This window comes from Suricata suricatta, chromosome 4, assembly GCF_006229205.1.
Source record: "Suricata suricatta isolate VVHF042 chromosome 4, meerkat_22Aug2017_6uvM2_HiC, whole genome shotgun sequence".
Lineage (NCBI taxonomy): Eukaryota > Metazoa > Chordata > Mammalia > Carnivora > Herpestidae > Suricata > Suricata suricatta.
This window is the reverse complement of record NC_043703.1, coordinates 156840678-156858523: the sequence shown is the minus strand read 5'-3', so window position 1 is coordinate 156858523 and position 17846 is coordinate 156840678. Positions and strand designations below refer to the sequence as shown.

The following is a 17846-nucleotide window of genomic DNA, read 5'->3' as shown; positions in this document are numbered from 1 at the left end:
TAAATTTTTTAATGTTTTATTTATTTTTGATACAGAGAGAGACAGAGCCTGAGAAGGGGAGGGAGAGAGAGATCAGAAGCAGGCTCCGGGTTCTGAGCTTATCAGCACAGAGCCCGACGCAGGGCTCAAACCCATGAATGTGAGATCATGACGTGAGACAAAGTTGGAGGCCTAACCGACTGAGCCACCCAGGTGCCCCTGGAAATAAGTAACTTTCAACCTCCATCCTCGACAAGCTCATAGTACCATTTACTTAGAAACATAAAAATCAAGTTTGGAGCAGTGGATATGGGATGACATTTTCCTCATTAATTAATAACGTAAGTGCCTCGTTTAGATCTCACACGATTATTTAATTAAATTATATCTCCAGACCAAGCCTAAGAGGTAAGTGGTATTATCTTAATTTTGCAGATGAAGGAATTGAGGCTCAGAAAACTGAAGTAACTTGTCCAAAGTCACACGGTGAATAGGCAGCAGCCTAAGGGCTCTGTACCAGTTCCATCAATGTCAATGTTCTTTTGACTGTGTTTCACACTTGCCCATTCCTTACAACTCCATTGGTGACTTTAGAGAAATTTCTCTTCTTTACTCACCTACTTGCATGGGCAATGGTATCCTCCTGATTCTATTTGAACCTTAGTTCTTGGAGTCCACGGAGGTTTTCATAGATGCCTGCTTTTAATTAAGCCTGCTGGCTGTGACAGCTTGGTTTATTTCATTTGTTATAAAAGATGTGCACATATTATGTATTATGCTCTGGGGAAACTCAGTGAATCATCCTGTGATTCAAAATATCAAACTGTTGGGTTTTTTTGAACTGCAGCCATCAAGTCGTGCAATCCTAGTTGAGCCGCTAGGAAGTTTTCCCTGATGACCATTTTGCTTTATGGTGACAACCCATAAGCGAAATTGAAAAATAATAATAAAATACACTGAGGATAAACTACACCTCCATATAATAGCACTGCACAAATTAAATGCCTACTGAAAAAAGATAGGTACAGAAGATTCCACACCAGACGGTTCTACTTACATAGAGTTAAAAAACAGGCAGAGCTATCTATGGTGAAAGAAGTCAAGATGTTGGCTCTTTTGGACAGTATCTTGTGGAGGTATGAGGAAGGCTTTTGGGTGCTGGTAATATTCTAATTTTTTTATTTGAGTGCTGGCTACACAGATACATTCATTTTGGTATATTCACTGGGCTGTCCACTTAAAAATGTATGCACTTTTCATATACATGGTACAACTCAATAAAAGTTGTGTCTGAACACTATGGTGTGCTACACATTGTAGTAATTGTATGATCTGAATTGTCTATAGTCTGCACAACTTAATGAGTTCACAACCATAATCTTGACACACTTTCAAAGTTCATCTCATTTATACCTATTTAACAGATGTAAAAATTGAGGCTCATCATATAAATTCACCTGAGATCCCATAATGAATAAAGGACAGAGCTGAGCTTTCAAATCTAGAGGAATTGACCATATAGCAGCCCACCTTTCTTTTTCTGGCATGTTGGATTTAAATTACATCATGAAATTGTTTCCTGGCATATCAGGTTTAGTCAACAGTGGTCATTTTGAGAACTTTATCATTGCAATTAGTGATAAATGCAAAAATCTGGGGTGGACTAATTTTTTTAATGTTTATGAGAGAGAGAGAGAGAGAAAGAGAGAGAGAGAGTGTGCAGGGGAGGGGCAGAAAGAGAAGGAGAGAGAGAATCCTAAGCAGGTTCTGGACTGTCAGCATGGAGCCTGATGCGGGGCTTGAACACATGAACCGCGAGATCATGACCTGAGCCAAAGTCAAGAGTTGGACACTTCATGGACTGAGCCACCCAGGCCCTGGGATGGGCTAATTTTTAAAAAGTAAATTTGGGTTGGTAAATATGGGGCTTAATACGGATTTGCCCACAAAGAAAATAGTTGAAATTGGTGTAGAAATTGACGTGTCTGAGAATCAGGAATCTTGCTTGTGGGAAAAATGAGGTGATGGACCGGCCTCATCTATGTGAGCTCAGACCGCACTTCCACGGTTTCCTCAGTGGAAACCTGTAGGGGGTTCGCAGCTCCTTTCCAGAGGACAGACTTCTCTGTTGTCACAGCCCTGGAGGTGGTCATTTTTTATTTAGCTTTTACTTAAACACCCAATCCCTTCTCACTGTGGTAAGACCCTTTGCAGTTAACACAATGCTCCCCCTGTCACTGTGTCCGCTGTCAGGCAATGCGACAGAGACAGATGAGGGGCCATTGCCTCAATTCTATAGACCAGGGGACAGCATGAGAGAGGTCGAATGACTTGTTTCAGATGATACAGTTAGTAAGTGGGAGCAATTCATTAATTCCAATGAATAATTAATGAATTCCCCTGAACAAATTACCGATGTTCTTTTTTTAATTTAAAATTTTTTAAAAACGTATTTATTAAAATTAAAAAAAAGTTTTTATTTATTTCTGAGAAAGACAGTTTGTCAGCTGGGGAGGGGCAGAGAGAGAGGGAGACACAGAATCCAAAGCAGGCTCCAGGCTCTGAGCTGTCAGCACAGAGCCCAACACGGGAGAGCTTGAACTCGTGAACTGCAAGATCATGAAGGAAAGAAGTTGGGTGCTCAGCTGACTGAACCACCCAGCCAGAAGCCTCCTTAAATTAATTTTTTTAAGTTTATTTATTTATGTATTTATTTAGAGAGAGAGCATGAGTAGGGGAGGGGTAGAGAGAGGGAGAGACAGAGAATCCCAAGCAGGCCCTGCACTGTCAGCACAGCAGGAACTGTGAGATCATGACCTGAGCTGAAACCGAGTTGAACACTTAACCGACTGTGCCTCCCAGGTGCCCCTGAATTACCCATGTTATTTTCCCTACCCCACTCTGCCTCTTTTCAAGTGAGCGCTTACTCTGTAGACAACAGCTTTCTCCAGTTTTGAGCCATGCAAGTTGCCTGCTTTTTAAACAGCAAGATTTCTCCTTGTGACTTCCAGCCTCTGGCTCTTAGTTGTGTCCTTAGGTGTCACCTGGAGAAGCAAGATTAATAGCTATTATTTACACAGGACCAGCCCTATGCCAGGTACTTCACATATTTTCCCTTTGAATTCTTATTAACATCTTTCCAATGAGGTACTCTATTTTTCCTATTTATGGCTAAAAATGATGAAGGGTCAGAAAGGCTCAAGTTAGGTACTATTTTTCTCCCTTCAATCTTTATGAACATTGTGCACCAGAGACGTTAGTAACACCCAAGATCACACAGCCAATAGGTGGCAGGTTTGAAACTCAGGTCCAAGTTCAAAGCTCATGGTTTTTGAGTCTCTCCAGTTTGCCCCCTCTCTTCCCTTGTTCAGTCTGGTAAATGTTGGACCGCCTCCCAGCATATCCTGACCCCCACTACCACCCAAAGTTTTTACCTCCCAGCTGATGGTCCCATGGCCCCCCACTATTCATCTGTCCCGCATTTCCCTTCCAGCTCCCACAGCCATATTCGTACGTGACCCTGTCCCTGCACAGCTGACTGGCTTGTGGGGACTCCTGGTCCAAGTTGGGCAGAGAGTTCTGATTTCCTTCCCTACATTGTCAGGGCCTTAGGGTCCATCATTAGTAATCTGACTCACGTTAATTTAATTAAGTAGGCTCAGAGACAAAAACACATATTGTGGGTAGGTAGTTTGCTTTTAAAGAGTTTTCCTCTTCTGGGGTGCTGGGTGGCTCAGTCGTTAAGCATTTGACTCTTGATTTCAGCTCAGCTCATGGTCTCACAGTTTATGAGTTTAAGCCCCATGTCAGGCTCTGCACAGACAGCATGGAGATTGCTTGGGATTCTCTCTCTCTCTCTCTCTCTCTCTCTCCTTTCCCTCTCTCTCTGCCCCACCCTCGATAATGCTCTCTCTGTCTCCAAATAAATAAACAAACATGGACAAAAGAGTCTTCCTCTTCTAATTAATGGAGAAGACTATCTGGTTTGCACCATTGATGAGGAGGTGGTCCCTCAGAGCCCTGACCACTGCTCCCGCAGAGCATCCCAAGGTCTGCCCACCTGGCCGTCCAGCTACCATGCTTCCTTCTGACATACAATTCTGCTTTGCTCCCTCAGCCCATATCAGCTGAGCCCCTGGATCGGCTGCATGGCTCTTTCCTGAGACCCCACATTTGTGCCCTGTGTACCCCTGTTTCTCCACCCACTCCACCAGGGGTCTTTGTGGAGAAGGACCTTTAGAGAATTCAAATAAAACATAAAAATAAATGAATGGAAAGTAAACTTGCTTCACAGTGGGTGGTAGTGTTTTGGCAAGTGGAAATTCCAGGGCAAGAGATTTCAGCTCAAAGGAAGAACTTTTCACATTGTGAGAGCCTCAGTGTCCTGGAGACAAGGGAGCTTCGGTGTTCTGACGTTAGCTCAAAGGCGAGCATCCCCTTGGATGACTGCTAGACAGGACGGTCCAGCCACCGGGCGATGGGCTGTGCTGCTCTGTAGTTTCTAAGTGTCCTTGACTGTGAAGCACATAAGTCCTTTATTCCACAGCTGTCACAGCAAAATGCCTCAACCGTGGGCTTGAACAGCAGAAATGTATGATCTCACAGTTGTACAGGCTGGGAAGTCCGAGGTTAAGGTGCCCGACAGGCCTGGTTTGTGGTATGAGCTCCCTTTTGGCTTGGGGACAGTGGCCTTTCCCCCTGTGTCGTCACACGGCGGGGAGAGAGCTAGCAAGGTCTCTGGTCTTTCTGGCCTCTTGTCATAAGACACGACAGATTAGGGCACCAACCTATGACCTCATTGAATCTTTTTTTTTTTTTTCAATATTTTATTGTCAAGTTGTTTTCCATACAACACCCAGTGCTCTTCCCCACAAGTGCCCTCCGCCTCTTAATCGTCTCCTGAAGGTCACATCACTAATAAAGCCTACACCGGGGTTAGGCTTCAGCATCTGAACTCTGGGTGGGGGCAGGGTGGGATGCACTTCAGTCTAGAGTAACAATCCCATGTTTCTGTCTATAAGACAGCTGGAACAAATGTTCCACAAATACACTTCTGTTTTGTTATGCTTCATTTTATAGTATTTTTATTTTATTTTTTATTTTATTAAAAAATTTTTTTAATGTTTTTTATTTATTTTTGATACAGAGAGAGACAGAGCATGAGAGGGGGAGGGGCAGAGAGAGAAGGAGACACAGAACTGGAAGCAGGCTCCAGGCTCTGAGCTAGCTGTCAGCACAGAGCCCGACGCGGGGCTCGAACCCACGAACGTGAGATCTGACCTGAGCCGAAGCCGGAGGCTTAACCGACTGAGCCACCCAGGCGCCCCCATTTTATAGTATTTTTAAAGTGTATTTATCTTGAGAGAGAGAGACAGAGGAAGACTGTGCACGTGAGTGTGTGAACAGGGGAGGAGCAGAGAGAAGGACAGAGAAAGAATTCCACACTGTCAGCATGAAGCCCAACTTGGGGCTCGAACTCGTGAACCATGAGATTATGACCTGAGCTGAAACCAAGAGCTGGATGCTTAACCGACGGAGCCACCCAGCTGCCCCTATTTTATGCTATTTTATGAAAAATATTCTGAGCATGACCATGATATTGAGTTCACACTGACTTTGAAAAGCACCATGTTAGTTGGCGATGGTGATGGTGACGATGATGGTGACGATGATAGTAGCAGTCAGTCACACGTGGTAGTAGTTAATAGTAGCTGTGCACAGTTTTTGTAGAAACTAAGAGCATTAAAACAAATGCTTCACTTGTGGACAGGATACCTGTTTTCATCTCATGGACACCATCAATCTTGTAATTGACCAGGTCTCTCTCTTTGCTGTGGCTGCTCAGAAACTTAGAGCAAAGCTCACTCATCTCTGATCCAGGATCACATGGAATGTGGTGATACAGACTGGTCTTTCTCCTGCCTTTCCTCTTCTCATTCCCAGTTTCTCCCCTTTATTGTTTATTTTGTTTTCTTGCTGTACCACTTCTGTTGATAAATGCTTAACACTTTTTATGGTGTGGCGTCAACCGTGGTTAAACAAAAAAAGAAACACAAGTAACCAAACATTCCCTAATGTAATTATCACAGCAGGTTATGATGAAAGGATTATTACTCTCATTTTATGTAGGAGATGATGAATATCAGAGAGGTTAGGTGTCTTTCTGTCATTGTACAGCTTGTACGTGGGAAATCTTGGTCTCAAAAAGAACTGATGTGTCCCTGGAACTATCCAAGGCTCCCCACTTCCTCCTTGAAGGTGGCTTCTGGTTTTGAGAGTGCACTTTTCTTGGTCTACCTTCAGAGGGTGGGTGGCAGCAGACATCCCACATCCGGGTCCGTATTCACAGTCATCCCTGAGCACTCCCCCTCCCCCCACCTGTTCCCTCTCCCTGGACACAGGGACCCTGCCACTTGTGCATTTCCTCCAGCAGCAAACATGGGTCTTCGGAGGCTAAAAGAGTGTGGCAGCAACGTGCCCGCAGGTTAGGGTAGGGGCTCACATCTGTGCCGTTGTTACCTGTCACCTCGTCTGCAGCTACTTGGATCAAAGAAGAATCTTCTCTACTTTCCTTGATCCCTGAGCGGACTGTGGGCAGCTCCAGGAGAGGAAATATCTCCACCTGGAGTCTAGCACAGGTGCGGGGCAGGTCAGTCTTCAGGGAGATAACAATGACAATAGTAATATTGACAACTAACTTTCCTGCAAAATTGCCGAATGCCAGCTACTTTTTAGGAGCTTTCTGGATTGCTTTCATCTACTCTTCACATGAACATGATGATGCAGGTCCTATTTTGATCTCCATTTCACAGATGGGAGTACTCAGTCACCAAGGGGTTATGCAACCCCTGGGCTTCCTTCTGCACGACTAACAAGTGGCCCCCGGAAGGTAAATTCGGGCGGCCTTGCTGTGGAACCCAAGATCTTCACCGCTGTGGACACAGCCACATTACGCCCCCTGCCTCTGGCTCCCATCCTGGCTTCCCAGACTGGGCTCAGGGACCTCAGCTACGAGTCTAGTCAAGTTTACGTTGACCCCTCGGGTACCCCGGCATTTCTTCCCGGGCATTGTATAGATTGGATGCAGTTCTGAGAGCCTCTCACGGCTCTGATTACATTGTTGGTTTATGCTGGTTTGGTTTCAGGTCATGAGGCAAGAAGGAAACAGGCTCAAACCCCCGCCAAGCCGTTCTGCCCAGCGAGCCTCTTCCCACAAGCATGGTGCCCCGGGGCGCACCCAGGCTCCACCAGCCAAGGCTCTTTCCTGCCTTCAAAGCCCACCTCGAGTTCATGCCAGAACCCGGCAACAGATCCTGGTCCAACTCCCGCAAACCGCAGAACTCCAGGGCGGTTGAGGCCACGGAATACTGAGTTGAGATCAAGTGGTTTAATACCAAAAGAAAACATCTTCAAAGTTTTGTTAGAGAGAAAGTCAAACAGTGATAATATTGAATTCTCCAGCTTGCTAATTCATTTCTATTTGGTGCGCCCTTGATAGGATATGATGTCTGTGAGCCCCTGCCCACAGGGTTATCGTCAAAGATGTGAGTGTGTTTACATGGATCAAGTGGACGCCAGAAGGGGGACTTGGCCCCTCTGGGTATCACCAGAGGGACTTTTCCATACCAGGTCCGGGGCTCATTGATTTTGCATTGTTTCTCTTGTTAATCCTCAACCCTGCTCTATAGATTCCAATATTTGGGTCCACATATTATAGATCTGGGAAATGGAGTTTGCAGGAGAAAGAAGAAAAATAAAATTTTCTGATAGTTAGAAAGTGGCAGGGTGGGAGCCCAGAGGGCACATCCAGATTCCAAGTCCACTGCCTTGGGACCATGTCTCAGGGTCAAACACACTCCCCCCTCGCCCGCTGGAGCCTCATGCCCTCACGGTGCTCCATGTGGGGCAGAGGCATTGGGTCAGAAGGAGCGTGCCCATTGTAGACGCTGCCTGTGCTGACAAGCAAAGTGCTGTCCTGATCCTGGTTCAAGGCCACGATCTCCGGGCTTTTTTGGTCACCTGCCTGTGTTTGTGCCCATGCAGTGTGAGCAGACTCTTGGTGTGAGTGTATGCATTTTGGGGGCCTGGGAAACAGAGTCCGACATAAAGATCAACATGGGGGAAGTTTATTCATGAGTCCTCTTTAGATTAAGAGCCATCAGAAGAAAAGGAATGAAAAAAAAGAGCAATCTAAAGGAAGGACAGAAGAGGGCCAGGCAGATGGGGAAGTTCGGCTGTGTTAAGCCACAGAGATTTGGGATTTGTCACCAAGAGCAATTAGCTTACCTCAATAGAGGCGGGGAGATGAAGGCGTTGAGGGACACTGGGCAGAAGTGGGGTGTGCAGAGCTGCGATGTAATTGCAGAGATGGGGGGCGGGTCTATGACTGTAGCCACAGAAGCAGGGTGGGTTCCTTTCACGGGTCCTTCCTTGTCCACAGACGTTCCCCGGGGACAACTGCCAAGGGCTCTTGCAGTGGAGAAGATGGAGGAGGAAGCTGAAGGTGAACTTCCTTCCTGGGAAATTCAGCCCCCACCTCTTGCTAACTGGGTGGTCTGGGGCCAGGGTCAGGATGACCTGTGGCTCTGGCTGAGGGGAGACGGCTCCCTGAGCAGGGCAGGGGCCCAAGCTCTGCCTGGACCCACACTAACTTTCCCCGGGCAGGACAGAAGCCATTGAGTCTGAGTGGTTGGGGAGGGGGTTGAGAAACATCCCCAGTGGGTCACAGAGAACCCTCCTTAAGCCATGCTATGCTAAATGAGTGAACAGAGGTTTAGCTAAAGCTTTTCCGTTCTTAGCTTTCTGAGTCCCAGATTCCAAAGAGGAGCAGGAGGAAGGAATCCAAACAGGTCACTTTTCAGAAACAGCTTGCCATCCCTTGTGCCTGCAACATCAGGTGCTCAGCATGGGTTGATGGGAGACGAGGCGGGTGCACGCACCTTGAGGGGGGGTCTAAATGTCACGCCAGTGGGTCTGGACTTCAGTGTCCAGCTGGTCCGTGCCATCTCCAAGCCTGAAAGGTGGGGTGGGGGTGGCCTGTGGCCTGAGACAGAGCACGTTTATAGAGGGTGGTGGTCCAAGGTGGAGATCATGAGGACATAAAGCAAAGAGCAGTAGGGTGGCATCAGTGCCATTGGACGTGGGCCACATTTCAGGTGAGGGATAGTCAGGGGTTAGCAGCTGATTTCAGGGTGTGGGGGAGGAGGTGCGGGGAAGGCACGGCAGTGATCGAGAGTGAGTCCAGGGCAATCAGGGTGGAAAATTCCATAGCATCCTCTGTGCCCTCCCTCAGGACAGAGGCTGCACTCCTCTTGGCTCTGCATCGGCAGCGCCTGGCCAAGCATCTGCTGGTAGAAGGCAGCAAACTTCAGGAATGTCATCTGCCATCGTCTCCTGCCTCCCGTGGCCTTGACTGGAGAAGGTTGCTCTGTTTCTCTGCCCGAGCTTTGGGCCCCGAGCGGGCCTCCCAGAGGCTCCCGGGATGGAGGACTCCAGTCACCATGCACTCCCCGGCTTCTGTCCGAGCGCAGTTCCGGGCCGTCTGGACAGGTGGACTGGGGACGTGGCACACAGAGTGACCGTCCAGTGCTATTGGCTGGGGACACATGCTGGGTTGAGGGTGGCTGGATTTAGCAGAGAGAACTACAGGGGACCCAGTTCCATCTGAAAGTCTGATACATAATGTGTATGTGGCAGAGAGTGTGTGACGAATACTTCTCCATCTCTGAGTTTTGGGGCTCACTGGGTGCCCTAAGTCTTCCTGGGAAGCCTGCCCATGTCCCCCCTCCCCCCCAGTCTGGTTTGCACCGACAGAGGGGACTCTGCTCCCAGTACCCAGGGGCAGCTCTCCCGATGGCGCAAAAGGAGGCAGCAGACCCCCCCCTCGCCCCCACCATCCAACCCCCCGTCCTCACTGCCAGTGGCCGAATGCCTTCATTCACAGCACTCAGCGTGAGGTGATGGCAGCTGGGCCATCATCCATCACACTGCCACCAAGGCGTGCTAACAGACCGCTGCCGTTCCAGAACATCAATGACGGTTACCATACTAATGAAGATTTGTGGTGCTGCCGGAAGGGTCCATTGTCTCTAGCAGATGGGATGGCACCCTCCGCAGTGGTTTGTGGGAGGGGAGCTTCTGGGCCCACCAGGGGTGGGAAGGACCAAGTGGCCAGCGGGAGAGAAGGAAGTGCAAGCTAGAGTGGGGGTGGGGTCTGAGGCTGGGGAGGGCTGGAAGGCAGGGGTGAGCGCAGAGGCACTCGAGGAGTCCGAGGCCACCGGCCAAGGTGTGGGGAGGGGGCAAGAGGCCGTGAAGACACAAGGACGTTAGTGGTTAGGAGGTCATTGGTTATTGGTTAACAAATTGCCACAAATCTGGTCACTCAGAGCAGCAGAAATGTGTTCTCTCACAGTTCTGGAACCCAGAAGTATGAAATCAGTCCCACTAAACCCAAACTGAGATCCAGGTGTGCCCAGGGCCAGGCTCCAGCTGGACGGTCAGGGGAGAATCCATCCCTATGACTTCCAGCTTCTGAGGGGTCCAGCTTTCCTTGGCTTCTGGCCCTCCCCCTCTGATCTCCACCTCTGATGTCAGATGGCCTCCCCTCTGTGGTCTCAAAATTCCATCCATTTCAGGTCCTACCATGATAATACAGGATGAGTGCCTTTGCTTTGGCCGTATCAAGTTAACACTCACACTTCTGCCATATAACTTGTAGTGCACGGGCCCAGGAATTAGGAAGTGGACACATTACTGTCTGGTGTGAGGACAGACCAGCATCATGCCTGGTATGGAAGGTTCCTTCAAGGAGTCAGCTGGAACCCCCTCTCCAAGCTTTTAGTGTCCTCCCTGTTCAGTTAATAGCTTGATGTTAAGACAGTAATTCACACCCTCCTTCCACAGAGGGAGGCATGCACTCCAGGGAGAGGGCGGCAAGCTGGGCATGTGACCTTGTGGTGGTCATGCCTTCTCCTTGGGACTGTCTCACCCACTCCAAATGTGGGTGTTGGATCTCATGGCCACCAAGGAACCCTCTAACCCAGAGACTAGATGGTGACGTCCAATCTCATCTTACATTGGGGACAACGAAGATCCCTGGACATTGAGCCCCAGGTCTTTCCACTTAATGGAAGCATAGAACCCAACCTTGGCTGTGGTCCAAGCTCACGGCTTGCTCTGAGCAGCTGTTTATAATTCAGAACAGTGGTCATCATTCAACCCATGGTTGACATTATGGCCGAGGACATTTTGCCTAAGCCGTGTCCCGACTTCATAGCACAACAGAAACCCAGATCCATGGAGAAGCAGCTGGCATGCGATGAAATTAGACAAGTTCCGCTCTGTGTGACCTTGGGCATGTCATGGAACTTAATCAAATCTCAACATCTGCATTTTAAATATGGTATTTTGAGATGTGTCAATTTGGAAGCATTAAGAATCAGTAAACGCAAAATGCTCAGGAGAATGTTTGGTTTGTGCAAGGGGCTCAGCAGGTGTAACTCTGGCCCACTGTCCCCCATCTAAAGGTGTCTCTCATTACTCTACCCCCATTCTCTGGGTTCTGGCCGTCTGGCCTGTCTGCTGCTCCAACACTGTACACACCCTGCGTGCCGTTCTCTCTCAGGACCTTGCACTTGGGTTGCTTCAGCCCAGAGCATCCTTCTCCCAGATTCGTGCACGGCTCTTCCTCACTTGGGGCAGGTGTTCATGGCCACGCTACCTGAGGTCTCACCATCCACCCTCTCTAACATGTCATTCCCTACCCACTCTTTATTTTTTTCTTCCTGGAACTTATCACGATGCAACTTCCTGTAGGTTTCACATATTTATCTTTCTATTTGCCTTGTTACTTCCCCTTGGTTAAAGTGTAAGCCTCATGAAGTCGGGGTTCTAGATTATTATTTTTTTTAATTTTTTAATGTTTTTTATTTATTTTTGAGAGACAGAGAGAGACAGTGTGAGCAGGGGTGGGTCAGAGAGAGAGAGAGGGAGACACAGAATCTGAAGCAGGCCTCAGGCTCTGAGCTGTCAGCACAGAGCCCGAAGCGGGGCCCGAACCCACAAACTGTGAGATCATGATCTGAGCGGAAGCCGGACACTTAACCAACTGAGCCACCCAGGCGCCACCAAGATTATTTTTAAAAAATGATTATTTTTGAGAGAGAGAAAGAGAGTGCACATGTGCAAGTGGGGGAGGGACACAGAGAGGGAGACAGAGCACTTGATCTCATGAACCCTGCAATCATGACCTGACCCAAAGTCAGACGCTTAACCAACTGAGCCACCCAGGTGCCCCTAGCTAATTTTTATTACTAATGAATTCCCACTTAAAACAATGCCTGGCACACAAAAAGCACTCAGCAATATTGGTTGAATGAGTAAATGAATGAAGGAAGGAAGGAGTGACAGGAGGGACGTGCTCTTGAAGCTGCTGTGTGGAGGACAGCATTGGGAGTGGTGGCCAGCAGGTAGGAGCCACCACAGTCATGTGATGGCTGCTGGTGGGGCCTCAGAGCAGGTGGGTGGCAGGAGGGTGGCTAGGGGGTGGGGTGGGGGACTTTCTGGGTGTAGAGGTGATGGGAGATGTTGAAGTGTCACATGTAAAGGTGACAGGGTCGTGTCGCAGAGGACTCCAGTTGTCTGTAGCACATGAAGAAATGTGGGTTCTGTTTTCTGAGCCAGAGATTGCTGGTGAGGGGCAGGTTGACAATGCCCATATCTGGGGGCCTTTCCGACTAGGGACACTGGAAGGAAAATGAGCTGTACGGCCATCGGAGGAGCCGGGGTCTGCCTCAACCTTCAGGATGAGTTCATTATTTGACCTGAAACCATGCAGCTCATCTTCCTGGGCTGGGGATGGTTGCACCATAATGGGAGGGAGAAGGTGGGATAGAGTCCATCTGAGATCCTGGGTGGGCAGTGTGGGACCTAGGGCAAGGCTAAGCTTTAAAGTTAGACCAATTTGGGGCACCTGGGTGGCTTGGTCAGTTAAGCTCCGACTTCAGCTCAGGTCATGACCTCACAGTTTGTGGGTTCAAGCCCCGTCTCAGGCTCTGTGCTGACAGCTGGGAGCCTGGAGACTGCGTCAGAGTCTGCATCTCCCTCTCTCTCTGCCCCTCCTCTGCTCATGCTCAATCTCTCCCTCTCAAAGATAAATAAACATTAGGAAAAAAAAGTTAGGCCAATTTGGTTTCAAAGCTAACCCTTGTCATTTACCAGTCAAATTTCACTGGACTCACTTTCCTCATCTCTAGAATGAGATGGTAATTCTGACCTCATAAAGATGTGAAGTTCAAGTGATGCTATGTCTCTAAGTGCCAAGCACTGTACCAGACACATAGTAGAGAATGAACTATTTGCTCATTTCCTTCCTCCTAGTCCTGGCTTTCCACAGGACACCCGGGTCCTGATTTCCCTTGGCCCCACTAGCCACTCACTGCTATGCAGATGGAGCTGAGTGATACGAAGTTTATGCCGTGCTTCACCGGTTCACATCTAAGAAACTTACTCTCAATGCAAACGTGCCCCATGGATTACTGTGAAAGGCCATTAAATATGCATCAAATAAAAATGTTAAGAGGAAAGCTACTGCTTTGCTCAGTGTTGCTTGAGTATATTACAGAGAAAGGATAAGAATTCTCCCCTTCTTTCTCTGCCATCACCTTTATGTTAGATTTTTCACACCAGGTGTTCAAATCCTGGAGAGAAAACTTCTTCCCAGTCTGGCATTTTCAAATGTGTTGATACATACCCAGTGGAGTGATTCTACTGGAGAAAGGACCCCTCAAAGCCCCAACCTGAATGAAGCAGCTCCCAGAATTCTATTTATGTCATAATGAATATATTCAACTTCATGGCGTCAAAGACTTTGTGAGCACACCTGCAGCAGAGAGCGCAGTATGGATCTGGAGTGATTCAAATTTCCCTTCCACAAAAAAATAATTTTGGCAGCTTGGGATCACTATCTTCCTCCCATATGTTTCATATTCGCTACAAAGTATAATTGAAGACACCCTTCTCAACAGTACTTTTCGGTGTGAATGCATTCGGAAATTCTAAAAAGGTAATTTGAAAAGGAAGGAAACTGACATTTGGCTTGTATCTACTATGCATCAAGGCTGTGCGACCTCATTCAAGCTGCACAGCTGCGAGAGAAACATGGTCTCAGGCTTATTTTGCAGACCAGGAGCCGAGGCTCTGTGAGGTGAGGTTACCTGCCTAAGACCCCGAGGCCGTGGGTGGTGGGCTCAGGATCTGTAGCCAGTGTTGTCTGACTCCAAAGCTTGCTCTTTTGATCTTGGTCTTGTACCCTCCACACCGCATTCCTAATTCTCCGCCTTTCCGACCTTTAGGCCTTTTGTTTTCATCAACAATAGAAATGAAATCAGTGGAGAAACCTGAAACTCTGAGATCAGATTTCTAAAGAACTTCCCTGGCCTGAACTTAGGCACAGACTATGTCCATTTCATCTTTAGTTAGGCGGCATTGGTGTCCTTATTTCTTTGTGGGGGAAACGGAAGCAAAGTTGGACAGGGGCGACCATGACCTTGGACGGAAAGAGACTTGACTCTATTCTAGGAAATGCATCTCTTTCTGCAGGCAGTGAGAGGGAAGTGGTCCCTGCCAGGGGAGACGGATTCTTTCCACTGTGGCTCTGACAGCCATGTTGGCAAGACTCCCAGCCAAACTTTCTGGGCTGCTTCGTGTTCCACTACGGGATTCCTGGTGGGGTGAGATTTGGCTCTGTGTCTCCCTCTGCCCATTAATCTTCATTTTCATTTGTTGCTCTAAAGATACATCTTGAAACATTCAAGAAGTAAAGGAGGAGTTCATCCGTGTCACAGACGGCATGCTTCAAGGATGGCTATTTTGTCAACCTGGCCAACTTGAATGTCAAAGAATAGGCTCTGGGAGGAAATGGCCTTGGAAATCTTCCTTGCTTTTTCCTCGGTCCCTGTTCCCACCTCTAAATGTACCCAGAGCAGCAGTAACCCATTTTATTGCTGTGTCCATGACCACATGGAGGACAGGTATGCTCTCTGTGGCCCTGGGAGCTGGGTGATCCTTTGACCCCGTGGTATTCCCGGTTGGCACTGCCCCAGAGCGTGGCCACCGTGTGACATCTGCTTCCTGGAACCAGTGGATTTCTGTAGGTGGCTAGGGGATTTCTGTTCGACTCAGCAAGCTCCCCGGACCTTAGCCTCCACGCAGTGATGATGTTGATTTCCTTAGTGCCAGGACCTGTGCGACTTCTAACTCACACATTTGTTAAACAGATGAGTGTCCCTGGTGGTTGATGAGTGTCCCCTAGTATGTCCTCCAGACCTCCAGAGAGGGGAAATATTCTGACAACTGGAAACTTAGTTGAATGAGTACGCCCTTCTTAGGAAGCAGAGAACGTCTTCACATAGGAGAAGAGCAGCCAGCCCTTCTGTAAATTTCAGGTTCCTGAATTTCGACTTCCAGGGAAATGACTTCATGGGGGCCCCCACAGGACAGGGGATTAACATCAACTGAGGTCCTATAGTCGAGTCCCAATGTGTGTGCCCTTTGCCATGTACTTTATTTACACGATCTTACTTAGTTTCTGACAAGCATATTCCTATTTTACAGAAACGGAAACTCAAGGAGGGCAAGTAGGTGATAGTGTTGAACTTCTAAATGGGACAGCACATGGAAAGACTAGGCAAAATGCATTGTCGGCCTGCTAAGATGTTTCATGAGGTGGTGAATATTGAGGCTAATTTTCCATTGTTTAAGGTATGACCTTTTTAAGAAATATTTTAACATTTATTTATTTTTTCTAAATTTATTTTTGAGAGATAGAGAGTGTGAGCAGGGGAGGGTCAGAGAGAGAGAGGGAGATACAGAATCTGAAGCAGGCTCCAGGCTCTGAGCCATCAGCACAGAGCCCCACGTGGGGCTTGAATCCATGAACCGTGAGATCATGACCTGAGCCAAAGCCAGATGCTTAACCAACTGAGCCATCCAGGCACCCCAACATTTATATATTTTTGAGAGAGAATCAGAGAAACAGAGCATGAGTCGGGACTGGGGAGCAGAGAGAGGGAGACACAGAATACAAAGCAGGCTCCACGCTCTGAGCTGTCAGCACAGAGCTCGACATGGGGCTCAAACTCATGGACTGTGAGATCATGACCTGAGCTGAAGTTGGACGCTTAACCAACCGAGCCACCCAGGTGTCCCTTTAAGGTATGACCTTTAACCTTGTTTTAGTTCACCAAGATTGTACATAGTCTGTCCCTTTGGACAGACTCACATTAACCAAATTCATAAGGCTGATGTAAAAGCCACACACACTGCCAATGTATTAAGTCAGAATGGGAGGCGTAGCTACCATGGCCAAAATGCATAAAGTGGCCCAAATGGTACCTTCTTTTTTTGTGGGCAAGTTGCATGGGCAAGTTGCAAGTTGAAATTGGAAGGATTCTTGGTGAAAATGCATTTAGGGTATGCATCAGATAGCTATGCACTATAAGTGTCCTGTGGCCTTAGACTCGGGCAGCTTCTTCCAACCATTCTCAAAATGGAGTTAAACTTGCCGCAGAGATTGGACAGGCTGAGTCCCTAGACTGGGATCCTTCTCCCGTGTTACCGCTGGTGTGAGCACAGCTGGGGGACTCCTCCATCCTCTGCTTCCAGGAACGGCCAAGCGCGTCCTGCTCAACTCTGTCAATGGCTCCAGCTACAACAGTTGGCTTACAAGCCATTCTGGGGTTGTTGGGGATTTTTTTCAGCTAAATTTTAATATTCCAGCTTTGATCTTGTGTCTGTGGTGCTAATATTCACTCTCTGTTACTAACTTGATTTTTCTAATTTCCGAGTCGTTGGCGACCCCCATAGCTATTTCCCTGCAGAGATAATATCGAAGCTGCGGGTCCAGGAGGTAAATTAGACAACATATGGGAGAAGAGCTCGGCGCGAGGCAGCTGGTCCATTAATTCCATTCCTTTTTTTTTCTTTTGCAGGAGGGTTAAAACTGACCCAAATCAGCTACCCAGATCTCCATCCCTCTCACTGACCCTCAGAAGACAATGTTAAATCATTATTTCTACTTGCCACTCATCCCAAACTGTGGAGCAGGGGCAAGTGTTTCTCTAAAAAATGACTTTTGGGGGTGCCTGGGTGACTCAGCTGGTTAGGCATCCGATTCTTCATTTCAGATCAGGTCATGATCTCATGTTTCTCGGGATTGAGCTCTGTATCAGCATGGAGCCTGCTTGAGATTCTCTGTCTCCCTCTCTCTCTCTGCTCCTCCCCTACTCGCTCGGTCTCTCTCAAAATAAATTAAAAAACTTAGACTTTTTGCAAATAATTATTGTCTATCTTTTCCATGTATGTGCCTTTGATTACATATTATAGAATCTTTGAGCTAGAAACCGTCTTTATCAAACTCATCAAAGTTGGATACAATGTCATCAAAAGAAAGGAAGCTACATCACTCAGGAAGGAGAATTTAATATTTCCTTCTGCACACACAGTAGTTTTGAGAAAGCCTTTAGTGCCATCAGACTTCAATCTCCATGGTGATGACTTACGTTGGCTTCAGTGGAGGGTAGGAGCAAGAAAGATTGTCATCCAATCACTGATACAAGGCATCTTGGTCTTGGCCAGGATAGACACTCAAGTTTTCTGTGCATTCTAGACTGTATTTGTCTTCTTAAAGAGTGAGGAAATGATTTCCTGATTAATAACTAATATTTCAAAGAGTTTTGTATTCCATCATCACATTTGACCCTGATGAGGAGATTATTGATTTTATTCCCATTTTGTAAATTAAAAAACTGACAACAGCTAAATCACTTAGCCAATCATTTGGCACAGTGCATGTCTCTATTGACTTGAAA

At 47.6% G+C, this 17846-nt stretch overlaps 1 long non-coding RNA gene across 1 annotated transcript; it reads left to right on the top strand.

The window, feature by feature from the left end:
- The first annotated feature begins 14923 nt into the window (after positions 1-14923).
- On the top strand, positions 14924-17182 carry LOC115289198. Its single transcript, XR_003907460.1, has 3 exons — positions 14924-15008; positions 15592-15738; positions 16968-17182. It is a non-coding gene; the product is annotated as an uncharacterized LOC115289198 (long non-coding RNA).
- The last annotated feature ends 664 nt before the right edge of the window (positions 17183-17846 follow it).